Below are 18,665 nucleotides of genomic sequence, written 5' to 3'. Positions count from 1 at the left end.
TGGCCTAAGTTCTGTTGATGCAGGATGGGATGATGAAATTTTTTTCCTAGAGAAGCTTTAATTGACCAGCATTTCATGCAAATGAATAATGTAGGTACGCGTTAGTGTGCTGGAAGCTGCCAATTATTCAAATTACGCAAAGCCATAAAATATGTGAAAATCAAAACAACAGAAAGAACCATTAATTCCCATTCTGTTTCCTAGCATTCTAGGGTTTTACCCACATTTGTGATAGAAGGATACTTCAGCCTTGAAATTAAACAGAGAACACAGTGTGGTAATTTAGTCACACAGTCACTATTTAATTATTTTAAAGGTGATCTAGGCAAATGCATAGAATTGAAGTCTGCATGTTTTTAGTGTGCAGTCCAGTTCAATTCATGTCTTGCATGGTGGATTTGGAATTTCAGATCATTCTAGTTAATACAAAGTGTGTTAATTAAGATCAGCTTAATAATGGTGTTATTTTGAGAATTAAAAAAAAATATTTGATCCAAGCACATTTCCATTCTGAAAAGCCACAGTGCTTTGAAAATGAATATATTGGACATGAAATATGTCCTGAACAAATCACTCTTTCCAAATGAGATTTCCGTATTTTCCAAGTTTGAATCCATCTGCCAGTCCACAAAGGACCTTCCCTTTCCTCTCTCGCAGGTGTCCCCTGCCTCTCCATACACCTGTGACATCAGTAGCTTGAGACAGTGGTTGCCAACCAGAGTCCTGGGGTACCATGGGAGAGAGGAGGCCCAGAGAATGTCGGATTTTTGCTGAACTGGAGAAGAAATTCACAGCAGAAGGGACCTTTTGTTAGTTCCCATCGAGCTGAGTCCCAATTATAATGTGACCACAGGGACCACTTTCTGTGCGCCCCAACAGCATCTCTTTTAAAGATATCAGGAAAATGGCCTTAATGGTAAATTCCACAACAACAGCAACATTAGACTAAGAGGACCTGATAGCCTGGAAAATCCACTGCCGACAGCAAGTCACATGTTCTGGGGCAAGTTATCAATTTTGATGGGCCCATGTTCTTTCATCTGTAAAATGAATACAACTATTGTTTATTGAAGTTATTATTTGCTATGTACATTCATACTTAATTTCTCTTAAACTTCATGATAATATTATGAAGTAGGCATAATTATACACTTATTCCTTCCTTTGCAGAAGAGACAGCTGATGCTTAGAGATGTCAGGTACTGATCAGGGTTGTACAAACACGGAGAAAGGATTTGAAAGCAAGACCTCCATAGTGCTTGACCTTAAGTATTGCACTGATTTCCAGTATGCTATTTAGCACCTACCTCATAGGTTGTTTCAGGGATGAATTTATTTAATGCATGTAAAACACACAAGACAAATACCTGAAAACAAATGCTAGCTTTAGCATATGGGTACAGTAGCAGCGACAACAAAGTCTTCTTAAATAATCTTTTTATTCTTCCTCTTCTAACATCCTCCTCACCTTTCTTCAGTGCTATGAATTCAGAGTTAGCAGTATCTAATGGGTATCTGTCCATGTAATCAAAACCTTTCCATTATTTCCTGATTATTTTATGAAGAATATGTTTCTCTGCAATGCAGTTGTTTTATGTAGGAACAGTCAAAGAGTAACAGGCACTTGGTCAGAATATTAGCATGGATTCTTGGCTCTTCCACTGGACCTCAGAAGTTTAGTTCTCTAATTTCTGAAAAGAGAATAATGATACTGTTCTCTGCCTTTGTCAGCTCTAGAATAAAAATCAAATTAAAGCATGCATATGAAAGGCTTTATAAATGCCAATGTGCCATAGAAATGTAGAGGTGGTATTAGCAAGGGTTAGGACATCTTCTGCTTCCCTTTCATTCATCCATTTTTATGTGTCCATCAATATAAAAAGCGATAAGTTTTGACTTGCAAATTTTACCATTAGACTGAACTGTTGAATGATACAATGAAAGGCACATGCATTCACATTTTATTTTTATGTGAATAAATTATGGACAACTGTTTTTCCCTTTTACCTTTTTCCCCCTTGTGGTAAATGAGCTCCTTATTCGTATTTAGAGTCAATGAACCTGTAAGAAGTTGGTCAGTTTGTTTCAGATGGCATTAGAGGTTGGTTTTCCCCTGAAGACTTTGATACAGAGATTTGAATATAAGAAGGTTATTAGGAATTACTCGAATCCAACATCTGAGGGGAAATAGAAGGAAACAGGACTGGGGAAAGGAAAAAAAAAAAAAAAAAAAAGAGTCATTTTAATTGAATTCAGCTGCTCCAGTGAGTAACTCTACTATGGGATGATCCTTCAGAGTTGGCCTGAACTGAGGAGGAGGGACTGAGTCTTTGTATTTTCACAATAGCCAATCTTGGATTCAGTCTTCCCCATGGAAGAGGACATGTCTTTAGGTGAGTTGGCTTTCTTCGGACAAAAGCAGTTCCCAGAAGGGAGTGACAACCAGAAGCACTTGCAGCCACTGGGGAATGATGCCCTTCCATTCTGAAAGGGGCCCTGTGCAGCATATTACAGTCTCTACCACATAGGGCAACGCACCTGCGTTACCAGATCTGTTTATGAATTTCATAAACATTCTCCTGATGAATTATCAAGCAGACTCAAGTAAGTCATTATCTTATGAGTATTCCTATCTCAGTTTAGACAGAAAATAATTATTATGCTGAATCTTATATTAAGCTGAAATCGGACACCAGATTCTTTAGTCCTTGAAAAGAAAAGATTATGAGGAAACTCTGTTAAAGAGCTCACCTTGGCATTGGAAAAAGGGAGAACAGTATAATATTTTTGGAGTCATAAATGTTTTCTGGATGAATAAATTGTTGAGTGAAATGGAGAATTTATGTAGCTAATGGCTGTAGTACCAATCTTTACCCACAGTCACAGTTTATAGTCCCTGAGTAAGAATAATGGCTAATATGTTTTGAATATTGACTATACAGGACACTGTTGTAAGTTCATTATATAAGTTAACTATATTAATGTCACAATAACACTATGGGTTGGATATTATAAACCACATTTTAGAAATGAGAACACAGTCTCAGAGAGATTAACATGTATATATATCTAAAATCATATGATTAGTAAATAAGGAAAACCAGGACTCTCTTATATCTCATAAATGGAATGATAGTAAAGAAAATTCACATCTCACATTGTAATCCTTACTCATCTTCCTAACCTTTTCTTTTTCTCTTTGACATATACATTAGTTTCCTGCTGCTGCCGCTGTCGCTTCAGTTGTGTCCAACTCTATGTGACCCTATGGACAACAGCCTACCAGGCTCCTCTGTCCATGGGATTCTCTAGGCAAGATTACTGGAGTGGGCTGCCATTTCCTTCTCCAATTAGTTTCCTAGTGTTCCCCTAACAAAGTGTCACAAGTCGTGTGGCTAAAAACAACAGACATTTATTCTCTCACTCTTCTGGAGGCCAGAAGTCTGAAATCGGGTGCTAGCAAAGCTGGTCTCTTTCTAGGTAACTCTGAGGGAAAGTCTGCCTCATGCTCTTAACTTCTGGTGTTACCAACAATCCTTGGCATGAAGACATACCACTCCAGTCCCTCATCCATCATTACATGATGTTTTCCCTTTGTGTCTGTCTCTTTATCTCTTGTTATAAGAATACTTAGTTCAGTTCAGTTCAGCCACTCAGTCATGTCTGACTCTTTGCGGCTCCATGGACTAAAGCATGCCAGGCCTCCCTGTCCACCACCAACTCCCGGGAGCTTACTCAAACTCATGTCCATTGAGTTGGTGATGCCATCCAACTATTTCATCCTCTGTCATCCCCTTATCCTCCTGCCTTCAATCTTTCCCAGCGTCAGGGTCTTTTCAAGTGAGTCAGTTCTTCACATCAGGTAGCCAAAGTATTGGAGATTCAGTTTCAGCATCAATCCTTCCAATGAATATTCAGGACTGATTCCTTTATGATGGACTGGTTGGATCTCCTTGCAGTCCAAGGGACTCTCAAGAGCCTTCTCCAACACCACAGTTCAAAAGCATCTATTCTTCAGTGCTCAGCTTTCTTTATAGCTCAACTCTCATATCCATACATGAGTACTGGAAAAACCAGAGCTTTGACTAGACAGACTTTTGTTGACAAAGTAATGATGTCTCTGCTTTTTAATATGCTATCTAGGTTGATCATAGCTTTTCTTTCAAGGAGCAAGCGTCTTTTAATTTCAGGGCTGCAGTCACCATCTGCAGTGTTTTTGGAGCCCCCAAAATAAAGTTTCTCACTTGTCATACTGAATTAAAACCATTTTAATAAAGAATTGACTCATCTTAACTTAATTAATCAGAAAAGTTTTCACTCCCAAATAAGATCACATTCACAGGTTGGGGGTTAGGAATTCATTGGGGGATGCAATTCAACCCATAAAACCACATATTGTCAAGAACATTAGTTAATTCTCAGAAAACAGTTTAATTCAACCAATGAGCATTTCTTATGTGTCTCGAAAGTGTCTGGTATTATTCTAACCACTGGAGGTAAAGTGGTTAAGAAGCAAACTCTGCCATTCAGTCAAAATATTTATTAAGCATCTACTATTTATCAGGCACAGGTTCAAGAAGTGAGAATACAGTAATTAACAGAATAAAGTCTCCATTTTCAAGAAGTCTCTATTTTCAAAGCTTAGTTTCTTTGACATGAGATAGACAATAAACACATTAAAAATATGATACTTTATGACACCAAAATGTGCTATGAAAAAAATTAAAGTAGGAAAATATGAGAAAGAGTGACTGGGGAACAGTGGGCAACTGTATCCAAAGAGTCAAGGAAGATCTCCTTGGGAGGGTAACATTTGAGTTGAGAGCTGAGTGACTAGAAGAAAGTGGCCATGCCAAGGTCTTGGAGCAGAGAATCTAAGCAGAAGGGCAGCCAAGGACAAAGACCCTGGTTGGGAATAATGCAGAATGTTCAAGAAAGAAAATGAAAGCTATTTCCCTAAAGTGTATGAACTAAGGGAAAAATGAAAGAAACATTTTAGAAAAGTAAGTGGGTAAGGAGCTAGGCTTTTAACATTCTTTTCATAGGAAGTTACCTAGGGATTTTTTTTTAAGGAATAATAACTTAAATATAAGTTTTAGAAACATAGCTTTGGCTGCATTCTGTAGGGTAGATTACAGAGAGATAAGAACAGAATCAGGAAGGCTACTTTAGGTGGCTTCTAATAGATGAATCCAAACGAAGATGGTGGGGGTGGGCCTTGGAGTAGTGTTGTACTGGTGAAGTTGGTGAGAAAGAGTTGGAACAGAGATATATTTCATAGCTAGAAAGGATGGAAAGTTCTCAGGAATTAGATGCAGGATTTTAATAAAATCATAAATCAAGGATGACATTTCTTTATCAAAGAGCTTATGATCTAATGAGAAGCATCACAGAAAGGGACAATTTTAATTCATTGTGATAATTGTGAGCATAAGCCCAGATGGAATTCCCTAAACCATTTGGGAACACATAAAGGAAGGCTAGAATTCCCTCAAGAGCTGTGGACATATATCTTGCATAGCTGTTGTTTTGTCCTATTCGCATTACAAAGGCCGGCTTGCCTTGAGAAATAGGTTACAGATGGTTATCGTCACAGAGCGAACCCATATTGAAACACCAGATTTTGACAAAGAACTCCCATTTCATATCTTCTGAAATGTAAATGAGTGTGTTTTACCATCCTGGGGAGCCATGTGATGAGTGGAGGAAGGTCTAAAACCAGACCATGAGACTGACCCTAGATGTCTCTCTCTGATTCTAGAGGAACAAGACGAGGCAGTAGGTTGCTGGTCTTGAAAAGAACCCCATGTGAGAACTTAATGGGCAGGCACACAGTTTATTTAAGGCCAATCTCTGAAGATAGTGTGGTTCTTTACTCAGTAAAGTTCCTCAAAATGTATACTGGGCTCTCTCGAGTAGAATTTGCATAACTTCATAAGCTCCCAAATCCCATTTCCCTAGATAGTATCATCTGTATCAGTATCAGTATATAACAAATATATACTGATATACTGTACCAGTATATAACACAGCTATCAGTAGCATAGCCTTAATAATTACAATTGTTGTGTATTAATCATATTGAGGGAAATCTACTATTACCAAATGGATATGGAACTTCCTTATGATGCCTAAGCAGTTTGTAACTTTACACTGTACTGCCTCATGCTTAGCTCTCTTTATCTTTCCAATATTAGAAGTTTAGTCTGACCTTGCCCCAGGGTATTAGCTTATCTTGCTACTCTCCGAGGTTTCTGACCAGTCACTTATGAGTTGTTTCTTCTGAGGATCTCTTTACCACCATAGGCCATCCTGTTGATTTGCTGCTGAGGTCTTATTTATTTCAACTCATGTGCATGGTAAGCTATTCCCATGTACATTTTGTTAGTCTCTGATTTGGGGGGTGGTTTCTGTGATATATCTGTCTGAAAATACATTGTCTTTCAAACAAGCCATGACCTCCTAGACCCCTGCTTGAAACACAAATCATTACTACCATATGGGATAGTGCGTTAACCTCATTATTCATCTGCCTAGTCGTAGATTGGGAAGCAGGACATAAAATCAATGTTTTTATAATCAAGTGTGCTTTTCTATAAACATGAATTTCTAAATTAAACATTCAGTGTAAATGTTGACTAAAATAAACTGCAAAGGAAAGGTCTAAGGAAAAAAAACATAAAATGGAGCAAAATTTAAGCAATTACATTGGGTAAGCACAGATTAAGCATTTATTCCCCTCTCAACCATATATGTGTATGTACATATATATCTGCATATATATATATATGTAAGCATATAAAATCAGACTTCTGATATTCTCTCACAACTAATTTCCATAGCCTGACTTTTACTTTTTAACTTCATAAATCTTTCCATGTTGTGCCAGGAGCTAGTGGTATTTGAAAACTTAATGCCTACTTTTGGTAGGCTTTTATACAGATACTCAATCCTTAATTGAGTAAAAAGTAGTTAGCATTTTTACCATCTTAGTTCTTTCATTAAGCTTCTCAGCTGACTACCTAAGGCCATCCTATTTTCATTTGATAAGGGAAATAGAACCAAATCATTTTGTATCATTTTCTTTCAAGGCATACTGAGAGGAGGAAATTAATATGTATTGATTCTCCTTTCTTCGTACTGATTTAAGAAAACACTGTGAATTCCCATATTTGCCCATTTTGCTAATTTCTACTTTTACACTCTACTTCTGAAAAGTGGTCATCAACTTTGCCAAACCACGCTTCAACTGCTGCCGCTTAATTTTAAAGATGCTGAACTCTATTGCTGTGAAAGTTTTAACACATCCTAAGCAAATCATACTGCAACTATTTTAAGTGAAACCAGAGAATGGCTTACCCCAAAACAGCAACTAGTTTTCCCAGTGGAAATAATTAATCCTTTCTGAACAGTTCAGAATAAAAATCAAGACCATCAGTTTAGAGTATAAACAGAAATATACTCTAGGTTCTCTAGGTTGTCCTAAGCCTTGGTGAGTGCAAGGAAGAAAAAATAGGCAAAATTAAGTGAAAAGAAATTATAGGCAATATATATATTTTTAAGATGTGATATATAAAAACCTGAAAGCCCACACTGAGACCTTACAATTTCTGTAAGTGAAAGGATTGTCACAACAGGACATAGAGATATAGGATTTTTAAAAAATATCTGAATATTCAAGACTTACCTCAGTGAAACAGTTTCTGACTTGTAGAATCTTGGAGAGGAGGGTAGCCAATCAGCATAACCAAATTTTTCTTGAATATCAGATTCTAACACTAATACATAATCAAAATCAAAGGCAGGCATCAGCGGTCATGCCTCACAACTTTCCTGAAAAGCAAAAGATATGGACAGAAAGGATGACAACATGTTAACATGGACAGATCATCTAAAGAAATCATAACTACTTAAGTAACAACATTAAAAATACATTGTTGTGTTGTCACTGTGCATTCTCTTGTTATATTAGCTCCCAGGTAGTCTATTACTTCTAATCTTTTCCTGCACATCCTGGTGCTTGATATTTTTTGATAGTGTAGCATAGAAAAATCAAGAAAAAATGCTCATTGTGCATTGTCATCTTGTGAGTCTTTCCAGAACACTGAGAAATGTTTATTTCTACATTGGTATACCCACTGGCATACTGCTATGTATTAAAACTAATGAATAGCAGATAAAATAAAAACCAACATTCTAAGTTTAAATGTTGATATTAATGACAACTAATAAGGATCAACAATTGTGGTCTTTTATATAGATATAAGTCTTGGAAAATGTCTCCCTATATATCATTAGTGTCTAAGGGCATCATTTAGAAATTTTGGGAAAATATAGAAATTTTATCTTAATTAAAATATTCTTCTGAAGGAATTCACTTTCAGTAAGTCAATGGTCCTGCATGTTGGGCAACATTATCTTTTCAATAATAATTAGACAAAAATGCTATCATTGTGATTGTACCGTGGAAACATTTATCATAAGTTTCATGTAAAATCATTTTCTCCTGTTGAAGATTTTGGAATGACTCTGAGGTGAACCATTACAAATGATTATTGAGGGACATAAATAAAGTTGCGCTGCCTTCTGATGTTTTGGGGCATGGAATACCACTTGTTCTTTTGATGATTTTTGTGATTTGTATTTCTCTAAATGCCTAGGTACCTTAGTTTATTACTATGGCAGATGACAGTGTATGATAATACTCCTCCTCATGATGATACTCGGGTATAGAGAAGTGTTAGATAAAATGTAGAGTAATTGGGGAAAAGATTTGTCTTGTGCTAGCCACACGAATTTTAAGAATAGCTTTACTTTTTAACATTGAAAAAGAGAATTTTTAATAGCTAGTTTCTTTCTTATATTTGCCTGTATACATCAGCAAATGTGTGCATTCACTAAATTAAATGTAGGCTTTTATTGTGTAAATCAAGAAAACATGATTGAAGCAGTTCTCTTGGAGTAGAGAGGAAAATGAATGGAGAGGACCCGCACAGCTTTTGTTCCTTCAGACTCTGCTTTTGTTATTGTTTTTCGTCACTTAATGTTAGAGAAGCTATTTTGATGAGAGACTTTGGAAATTTATGTATAGAACATTTTGTTTTGGGATCCAGATGACAAAAGCTAGCAAAAATTTTGGAGACGGTGATTCTAACCACATATACTGAAAACTCTATAATAGTGTGGCTTCAGTAACATTGATAGACAGGCTTCTTTGTGCAAAAGTTCTTTTAAGGGGTGGCAGCAATGAATAGGCTCTTCAAGCGACTTGTTGGGTAGCATTCTTCAAAAGGAAGATCCGGAGCAGAAGCAGAATGTGATGGGTATCACGTATGTGCTGGAGCTGATAATCTGGGTTGCAAACACAGTGATAACTTTTGCTGGGGAAATGTCCTGGGAAACGTGGAAATCATAAAGAGCCTGGTGGTTCTGTGTGAATATCTGAGAGTATTTTATAGGCATATTGGTTTATTGAGTCTGTGTGTGAGGTTTATTTGTACTCAGCAGATAAAATGCTTTAAATATTTGGGGGTTGTATATTTTAGCCTATCTTAGTTGTAATCTCTAGATTAAGTCAGAATAAAGCCTTGATTCCAAAATATTGTGTCAGGATACATGATGTTAGCTGTTTCAATGATGTGTCATACAAAGGTTTGTTTCTCGCTCCGGTGTCTTCCAATTTGAGTTATACTGCACGGAGATCATGATTGCCCTGTTCACTGCAACAGAGAGAGGGAGGGATGGAGGAGGAATCTGACTCCTGGTATCAAAATCTGCATTAGTAAGTCTTCTTCAGAGAAACAGAATCAATGGGACATAGCTAGATTAATGGAGTGATCATCTATCTATCTATTCATCATCAAGAGATTTATTATTAACATAAGGTATAGAATCGGCTCTCACAATTATAGGGGTGAGCAGGCCCCAAGATTCATAGGATAAATTAGCAAGCTGGAGACCAGGAGAGCCAATAGTTTAGTTCTAGTCCAAAGACAGGAAAAAAAACAAAGTCCGAGTTTGAAGGCAGTTAGGCAGGAAGAATTCTCTCTCACTCAGGGGAGGACCAGCCTTTTTGTTCTATTCAAGCTTTCAACTGATTAAATAAGGCTCATCCACATCAAGGACAGCAATCTGCTTTACTCATCATCTACCAATTTAAATGCTAATTTCATTCAAAACATTCTCACAGAAATACGCAGAATAATAGTTGACCAAATGTCTGGGCACCTCATGGCCTAGTCAAGTTGTCACATAAAATTAACTATCACAAGTCTGTACCTTGCAACTGGGCACCCATACAAATCTCCTTAAGCCATACTTATCCTTCAAATAAAGACAATACCTAGGTCATCATTCTACATAAAATGATATAACTATCCTGTGTATAACAGAAAACTAACATCTTTCCCAGAAAAGGATGTAAAGTTCTTGAGTGATGTTTACTCTTCTCCATGTCCCACATTTAAATACTATGATGTAAAGTTAACAATACTTATATACTATACCATAAAATCAAGCTATTAACATCTTGTGTTACATTACAAGGAAGCAAGAGACAGGAGAAAAAGAAACATTTGCTTAAAATTATACACACAAAAACTATTTGCTATAGTCTTAACAATGTAAGGTGGAAATACTTAGTGACAATTACAGTCCTTCATGAGCCCTAAACATCTCCAGTATGACAACCGAAGTTTGAAAAGTAAAAAGCCCATATACATGTCAATTGTACCAAACCTTGAAAGTCAAACAGACATTTGTACTGTTGGAGCATGTGAGGCAGGTTTTACTTGAGTATCAATTCTACTTTTTTGCCTAAGTGGAAAAAAAAAAGATATTTTTATGCCTCAGTTCTGGATGACTCTCCTATTGATTTTTTGCTCCGCAAACTGATGATCTATCCACATTGGCTATTTCCTTAGAGAATCTCAGGCATTTTCACAGTAGAGTCTGCATTAGTCAAATATGAAGTGAGCTGGGTTATTCATTAAGCAGTGAAAGTCCACAGTAGACTGTACCATCTTGTAGTCATTTTTGAGATGTAGACAAGCCTCATCACCAAATATTCCTCTTCTAATACTTTTTTGGGGATTAAAAAAAAGATAACAAAATAAATACACCACATTTATTCCACTTATTGGACTTATTCCACAGTATGGTGCTGCTAAGTCATCTTTCCATCCAAAGCATCCATCATACAGAAATAAAATGATAAGAAACAGGGCTGCTCCTATCCTTAAAAACTCTTCCTTCCATGAGTCATGTTCTCTATCCAAGATTAAACTAAACACTAGGTATACCTGAAGATTCTTGTTTATCTTCTTCTCAAAACAACTACATAAAAATAAATATTATAATTATAGCAATAATAATAATAATTTTACTAAAAAGCCACAGTTGAGAGAAAATGGGTAAAAACCCAGAAGAAAGGAGAAAGGAAGGAGAACAATAAGAAAGCCTGTCGTCACAGGAACTTCTGCCAAAGAAACAAAAATTAAAGAGATAATTTTACTACCAAATACTCAAGTGATGTCCTAGGTCTTTTTAACTTTTATTAAAAAGTCTTTTATTCTCCAGCAGTTCGACTACAGCAGTTACATTCTAGTTAGGGTCTCTTTACACGATATTTAAAAACTTGATAGATTCATCCACTAATGAGACTATTACATTTATATTTGGAATCAAAGACACATGGCTTGACCCAATTAATATACAGAATAAGGTTCTCTTCATCACAACTTATTTCAGTAGATGTGTCCAGTGGGGGTGCTAAGCAAGTCACCTAGTTCTTATTTACATAATATTCTTCATTTAAGCAAACCCATGGTTATACAATTTATTACAGAATGCTTCAGCATGTAGAAAGGTGTAAAGAATATGTGTATGTATGTGTATTGTTATATGTGTTTGTGTGTATGGATTCTGATGCAAAACGATTTAAAACTAATTTGAGATAGGACACAATCAAATCTCCTATTCAGTTTTGTAGGTTTTCCTGCTCAGCCTCTATTTTTTTTTTTTTTTTTTTTTTGGACTCACAGCCTTACCTTTAGACCTTGTTCTGAGAGAATGTGGTCACTATCACTGCTTTGTGACAAGACAGATTTTCAGTCAACATGTTTTCAGTATGAACATTTCTTCTCATACTGTACTTATCTGCTTTGATGTCTCTGACTCTGTCCTTAGATAGGATTTCTTGTGTTATTTTCTTCTCCCAGATCAAAGAAATGTCACAAAGTCCAGGGATTTCATATCTTAGTGTACAAAAAATTCAAGGGTATAAAGTTTAGGAAGATTTAAAAGAAACATTTGAGTAATACAACTCTGATAGCCAGGTGTTCCTTGCAGCTTTATGTTATCACATGGGAATGACAGAACTGAGACCAGGTCCAGAAATCACAATACATTTTTTTTTCTGGGTACAAAATACAGTTTACAAAGAATATTCATATATATCAGCTAATAGTATATTTATAGCAACTCTAAAGAAAGATGGAGCAGATCTTATCCTAATTTTGCCAACCATAAAATAAGGAGCCGAGTAATTTTAAATAACTAATATTTTAGCAGTGGGCCAATGATTAGAAATTATTTAGTGTATGTCAAACAATGCTAGTCCAAGTTTATACAGCTGATAAGGGGTAGAACCAGGACTCTGGTTCTTGAGTTAGAATTGAATTCTTGAGTAAGAATTGAGATTCAAAAACTAGGTAAATCAAATATGTAGATGAGATCTAAAAGAGTAGAGTCAGACCACACACAAGCAATAGAGCTAGTGGTCAGAGTGGTAAAATAGTGCTAGTAATAAATAGTGCATAGTGATAAAATAGTGCAGAGTAAGAAGACTAGAGTGCTTCAAACAAGCAGAAGATGCCTGGGTCCTTATGGAAAAGTGCTGGAGAGGGGCTCTGGGTTGGGAGTGTGCTAAGGCAATTATCATGTTGATATAAAGGTACAGAGTCAGAAGAGACCATGCTGTCTGTGCAGAATATCTGGACCGTGAGAGGAAGAACTTGGTCATCAGATTCACTAGTCAAACTGATGTTGGATCCAGCCTGACTCTCAAACTCTTAAAGACCAAAATTTGTATAGCATTGGTACAGAGTGACAGGCACTGCTGAATCATAGACAAGATTTAATACCAATCTGGCAACAGGCATTGACAGAGTGCTGGAACACTGGTCACTTGGGTGTGGCCTTAGGGAGTCAGCTTTTATTACACAGGATGGTTTTAAGATAAAGTGAGGATGTTACACTAGGGAAGGAGGGCTCTAAAAAAATACTTTCAGCTGCAAAGCCCTTTCTTCCAAAGCTATCATCTGTGGCTACCCAGTCTGTAAGAGAGGTGCACATTGCTGAAGGTTGGGGGGGACCCAGATTCCCGTCTCCTCCAACTCACCCCACGGTTAGCCCCTGAGGCACACTTCCAAGTCCCTCATGATCTATAGAGCATTATTTAAAAATCACTAGATTAGATGATTTACCACAATACTTTCACTGCTAAAAATACTAGGTGGCTGGTTCTAGATGCAGCTTTTTACATTTTATAATAAAGGTAAAGGGAGTATGTCTTTGGTCTAGTTTACAATGTTTGCCTATGGTTGAGTTGCATTAACTCTTACAGGGAAGAAGATCCTCGCCCCCATCTGACTTTTACAGGACTCTTCAGTTTGGGGATGTGATAGAGAATGAGAATTAAAGAGGGAAAACGTACAAGTCAAGGTTATAACTCCCTTTTCCCAGGGCCAGGGGATTCATTGCTTTCCAGGGCGGGGCAGTCAATCCCTACAGATGGCCTGAGGGACTGAACATTAGCAATATAAGCAACAATCTGCTGTCACATCAGATAAACTTTTCTGAAAACGGAAACGCCGAGTAGAGTGGACAGTCCTGCTTCATTGTTACTCCTAGTTTGTCTATTTCCTGACTTTGGAATTTTGGGGCTTCCCCAGTGGCTTAGAGGGTAGACATCCACCTGCAATGCAGGAGACCTGGGTTCAACCCCTGAGTCAGGAAGATCCCCTGGAGAAGGAAACGGCAACCCTCTCCAGTCCTCTTGCCTGGAAAATCCCATGGACAGAGGAGCCTGGGAGGCTGCAGTCCATGGGGTCGCAGAGTCAGACACGCCTGAGTGACTTCATTTCACATCACTTGACTTAGCACTTAACATGGTATTTAGCATGCTACCTGGAGAGTCAAGAGACCTAGAATTGGCATCCCTGGTTTGCCAATTCTTAGTTTTCTGACCTTGGGCATATTAGGGTGTTCGGAGGAGTAAATGAGCTAAGTGGCAACACTAAACCATATAGCCAAAGAATATAATAGCATCTATAAATGATAAGGTACCACTAACCCACCAGCAATCATAGTACTACTACAATTTCTTTGCTGTGACTAGTCTTTTCAGCAGCAAAATTATAATAGCAACGTATCTGATAAACATGTTTCTGGGGGTGAAGCACCTTATAATTCTATCCAGGAAGCTTTGTGATCTTTCTAGAGGTGGAGTCAGATTTTGGTGGGGGATATAGCACCAGAGTCTCACTGCTTCTATTAGGCGCAGTCTCAAAGGGTTCTGCAGGGGTAATTCTGTCACCAGTTTTATGTAGGTGGAGTGAAGGGAAGAGAGGTAGGATTACCTGGTACAAGATCTAGGGCAGGTGTGGGACAGCACCCTAACATTCTTAGAGACAAAAGATACTCCTACCCGAGGTGACAATACTTATTATCAAGGAAGTGTAGAGATCCTTTCTTTGCTGCTGATATAATAAACAGGTGACATCAGGCCACAAGGGACATCCATTTTCAAAGTACATCAATGTTTCCTTGATTTTGCTGTTAGTCATTGGAGATATATACTTGACCTCTGCTCATTCGTGAAGGCTTATCATTTGTATGATTTCAGATTTCAATAATAAGATAATTTGATTGACAAGGGGAAAACTAGACCTCAAGAGAATCACATAATGGACCATCCATTATGTGGGATCTTCCAATATTTTCTAGCAAAATGTGATGGAATCTTTCTGAATAAGTTCAGACCGGGGAGAAACAATATTAAATAATTATAAATACTGCCATGGAGTTTGGGACACTAAGGTTGATTGGGCTATTTGTTTAGTGATGTTCCCCAGGGTTATTTTGTTGAGAGTTTGCCATTAAGTGGTCTAATTGTGTCAGTGGATGGGGGCCTTTTCAATTTGCATAATTTCCTCAGGGGACCAGAGTTGCTAATTTGGTGATTAATTATCCATATTACGCATTGTTTATTTGACCATGCCTAGATTAATTTCTTTTTCCCAGCAAATCACATTTAGATATAAATTTGCATATCTTGATTACATTTTAATGCCTTGGCTATCATTGTCTCTTCCCTGGCCACCTCATCAGATTACAGAAAAGTGCTCAAGCAGAGAATGATGGAATGTCTTAAATGACATTGCACATCAGTGGACAGAAAATGCACATGACTTATTTTTAATGAAGAATGTGTTCTTTCATAATCAAGTGAGTTATGACATTTAATGTACAATATATTTTGTGTTTTGACCATTTCCATTCCACCATTTTCAACCAATTAAAATAAAATAGCCTTAATTAACATTTTGAATATTGCTATATGTTTATCTCTTTATATGTCAAAATATTTTATTTCCATTTATTTGTAATCTTGTATTTTGCTGTCTGCATGCTGGGTTAGTATTCAAGGTCTCTAATTAGTTAATCTTCCATCCAATTGTTTCCAAGACTGAAAACCACCAGGATTCTGGTGGCACTGCACCATAGGTTTCTTGTAGTCAAGGACTGTGTCTCAATTGCTCTTTTATTTAATTTATTTAATAGAGTGTCTTCACTGTTTTCATTATTGCAAAAATATATAATAATTGATATTTATAGCTACACTTAATCTTGAGCACTGTTTGGGTTCGAACAGTGTTAATGGCTTTCCTTGCATCATCTCCTTTAGTTGTCAAACCATCTTTTGAGAAAAGCATTATTTTGTTTGTCTTACAGTGAGACAATGAGTTTCAGAGACATACAGAAAGGAATCTGTTCAAGGTAAGATAACTAGGAAATCACGTGGCTAAAATTAGAAACTGTCTTCCTTCCCCCCTCCTTCCCTCCTTCCTTTATTTCCATCATCTCTGCACAAAGTCATGACCATATGTAACAACCAATCTCTTACTATTGACAGCCTTTTATTTAATATTTGCCTACCATTTTTACTCCATATCTCTAAAAAAAAAAGTTGGTTTATTTCTCAAACACCTTTTAACCATTCTCAGGCTGCAATCTGTTTATTAGTCTTTCAAATATTCTCATCATTTATATTGACTTCTACTCACCCTACAGGTGCCCTATAGGCTCAGCTTCCTTATGTCAGCGCTGCCAGTTCTTACCTTCCAGTACTCAGAGCTGACCAGCAGAGCTGAGGGTGTCACAAACCTTTGTTATATCCTCTATGATTATCTTACTTTGTAACTTACCTAAGGTTCATAGCTACTTAGAAATTTTTGTATATTCCTTATTGCCAGAGTCACATGGCTGTTTTAATTACCTCACAACTTACTTATGCCATCTGTGTGGCATTTAATATATTCTGCTTTATGTTGTGTATATGTGTGTGTGTGTGTGTGTGTGTGTGTATGTTTAGTTCTTGACTATATCGCTTAGAGGTCAGTCCTAATTTTTAATCAATTCTGTAGCACCTATTATAGTGGCTCAGTGATAAAGAATCTGCCTGCAATGCAGGAAAGGCAGGAGATGTGGGTTTGATTCCTGGATTGGGAAAATTTCCTGGAGGAGGAAACAGCAACCCTCTCCAGTATTCTTGCCTGGAAAATGTCATGGACAGAGGACCCTGGAGGGCTACAATCCGTAGGGTCACAAAGAGTCAGGCATTACTGAGCACAAGCACACACATTATACCTATTAAATTTTTATTTATATATTAACAAATATTTATTGAATGAATTCTATGTTTTAGAAAGCTCTAAGCACAGGGAATTCTGCAGTATCCCAAATGAGAACATATTTTATCAAGAGACAGACAAAGAAATACATAAGCAGATAAATAATCAAAATAATAGTAGATAATAATTAAGGTATTTATCCCCTCAGGACTATGAAAATGGCAAAATTTTAAAAAAAAAGTCTTTCTTGTCTGCTTTTTGAAGTTGTTTTAGGGATGATATATTAAGCAACACCTATATGCCTCCCAAGTGGAAGGAATCAAAGGCACCTCAGGTCTACGCACAAATTAGACATGAATTAGCAGGGTGCATCAGTTACTCTCTCTCTTCATGTCCTCTCCTGTAAAATGAAGGAGCTGGCCTGGATAATCATAATTCCTTCTAGTTTAGTACAGTATGTTTCTAAGATCTGTGATGCTTCTTTTCATATCTAGAGGCCCCAGTTGATTAGTCAAAGTATGCAGATATCTTTGAAAAGATACTATAAATGTCTCCTGGGAAGAGTTTCATTTTAATAACTATTACGGCAACAGGAACACTGTGTCTTTTATTAAATTTGTCTGTTCCCTGGTGCTGATAGTATCTTCAGAATATAAAGTACACAATATAATATAATGAAGCACAGTTTAGAATTGCTTGCATGATAGTGCATGCCATAGTACTCAGTCATAAAATATGAACCTAAAGTACATCTTGTTCTGTAAATTCATAATTTTCAACTGTCTAAAAACTGGATGTAAAAAGGAAATAAGAGAAAAACATTTCACGGCATGCATGAACAGCTTTAAAAAAAGTTTATATTTGTTGTAGAAAAAAAAAGCACAAAGGTCATTCTTCTGGAATTTGATAACCTAGAAAATTTTTATATTTTTTGTTCTTTGTTTCTGCTAATAATTATCATTGTCATAGGTATTTATTCATTGATTTATTCTGTAATTCTCTTAGCAAGCATTGGTTTAGCAGTTAGCATGTACTCAGCTCCTCATTAAGATCAGCTAATGTACAGATTCATTGGACTTTAAAAGAAAAGGTGGCCCCAGAAACTTGGAAGCCATGAGGTTTTACATTAAGAGTAAGTAAATATTTAATCCAAATGATAAATATCAGTTGAAGTTGAATGCCTTTAATTTGAGTCTTGCTAACCTGTAGGATTAACTTAAAGTGATAGTGGTATTGCTCAGTTGACTTTGGGAGATCACTAGTTAACATGAGCATTTGGTAAATAAAAGTCCAGATTGGATGCAAAGCTTATGGTGGTAATGCAGTTTTGTTAATCAACTTTCTTGCCACTGGGAACAAATTATGGGTTTGCTTTCTTGTGGATCAAGATAAAAATGGCATTAATGATATGACTATTCATTATATATTATGCACTTGACATATGCCATGGTCTTTAATCTTTCATTGTATAGGTGTCATTTCACCATATTATTGGCAGAAAATGGAAAAAAATAGCAAAGTTATTGTCTTCGAAATGCTAATTCAGGAGGCTCATAGTTACAGTGGTGTGTAGTAAATACTGAGGAGTGTGTGGAAGCAGGTACTAATGGTAACCAGCCTACCCTTAGAAAGGTTAAGTGGGCAGTTTACACACTTCGTGCTTTGACTGTTTAAATCTTAAGGTAACTATGCCAATCTATATTATACAGATAAAGAAATTAAGGCCAGAAATGGTAAGTGACCAGACCAAGG

The sequence above is a fragment of the Muntiacus reevesi genome, chromosome 4 (assembly GCF_963930625.1).
Source record: "Muntiacus reevesi chromosome 4, mMunRee1.1, whole genome shotgun sequence".
In the NCBI taxonomy this organism is placed as follows: Eukaryota; Metazoa; Chordata; class Mammalia; order Artiodactyla; family Cervidae; genus Muntiacus; species Muntiacus reevesi.
Note: the sequence above shows the minus strand (reverse complement) of the source record.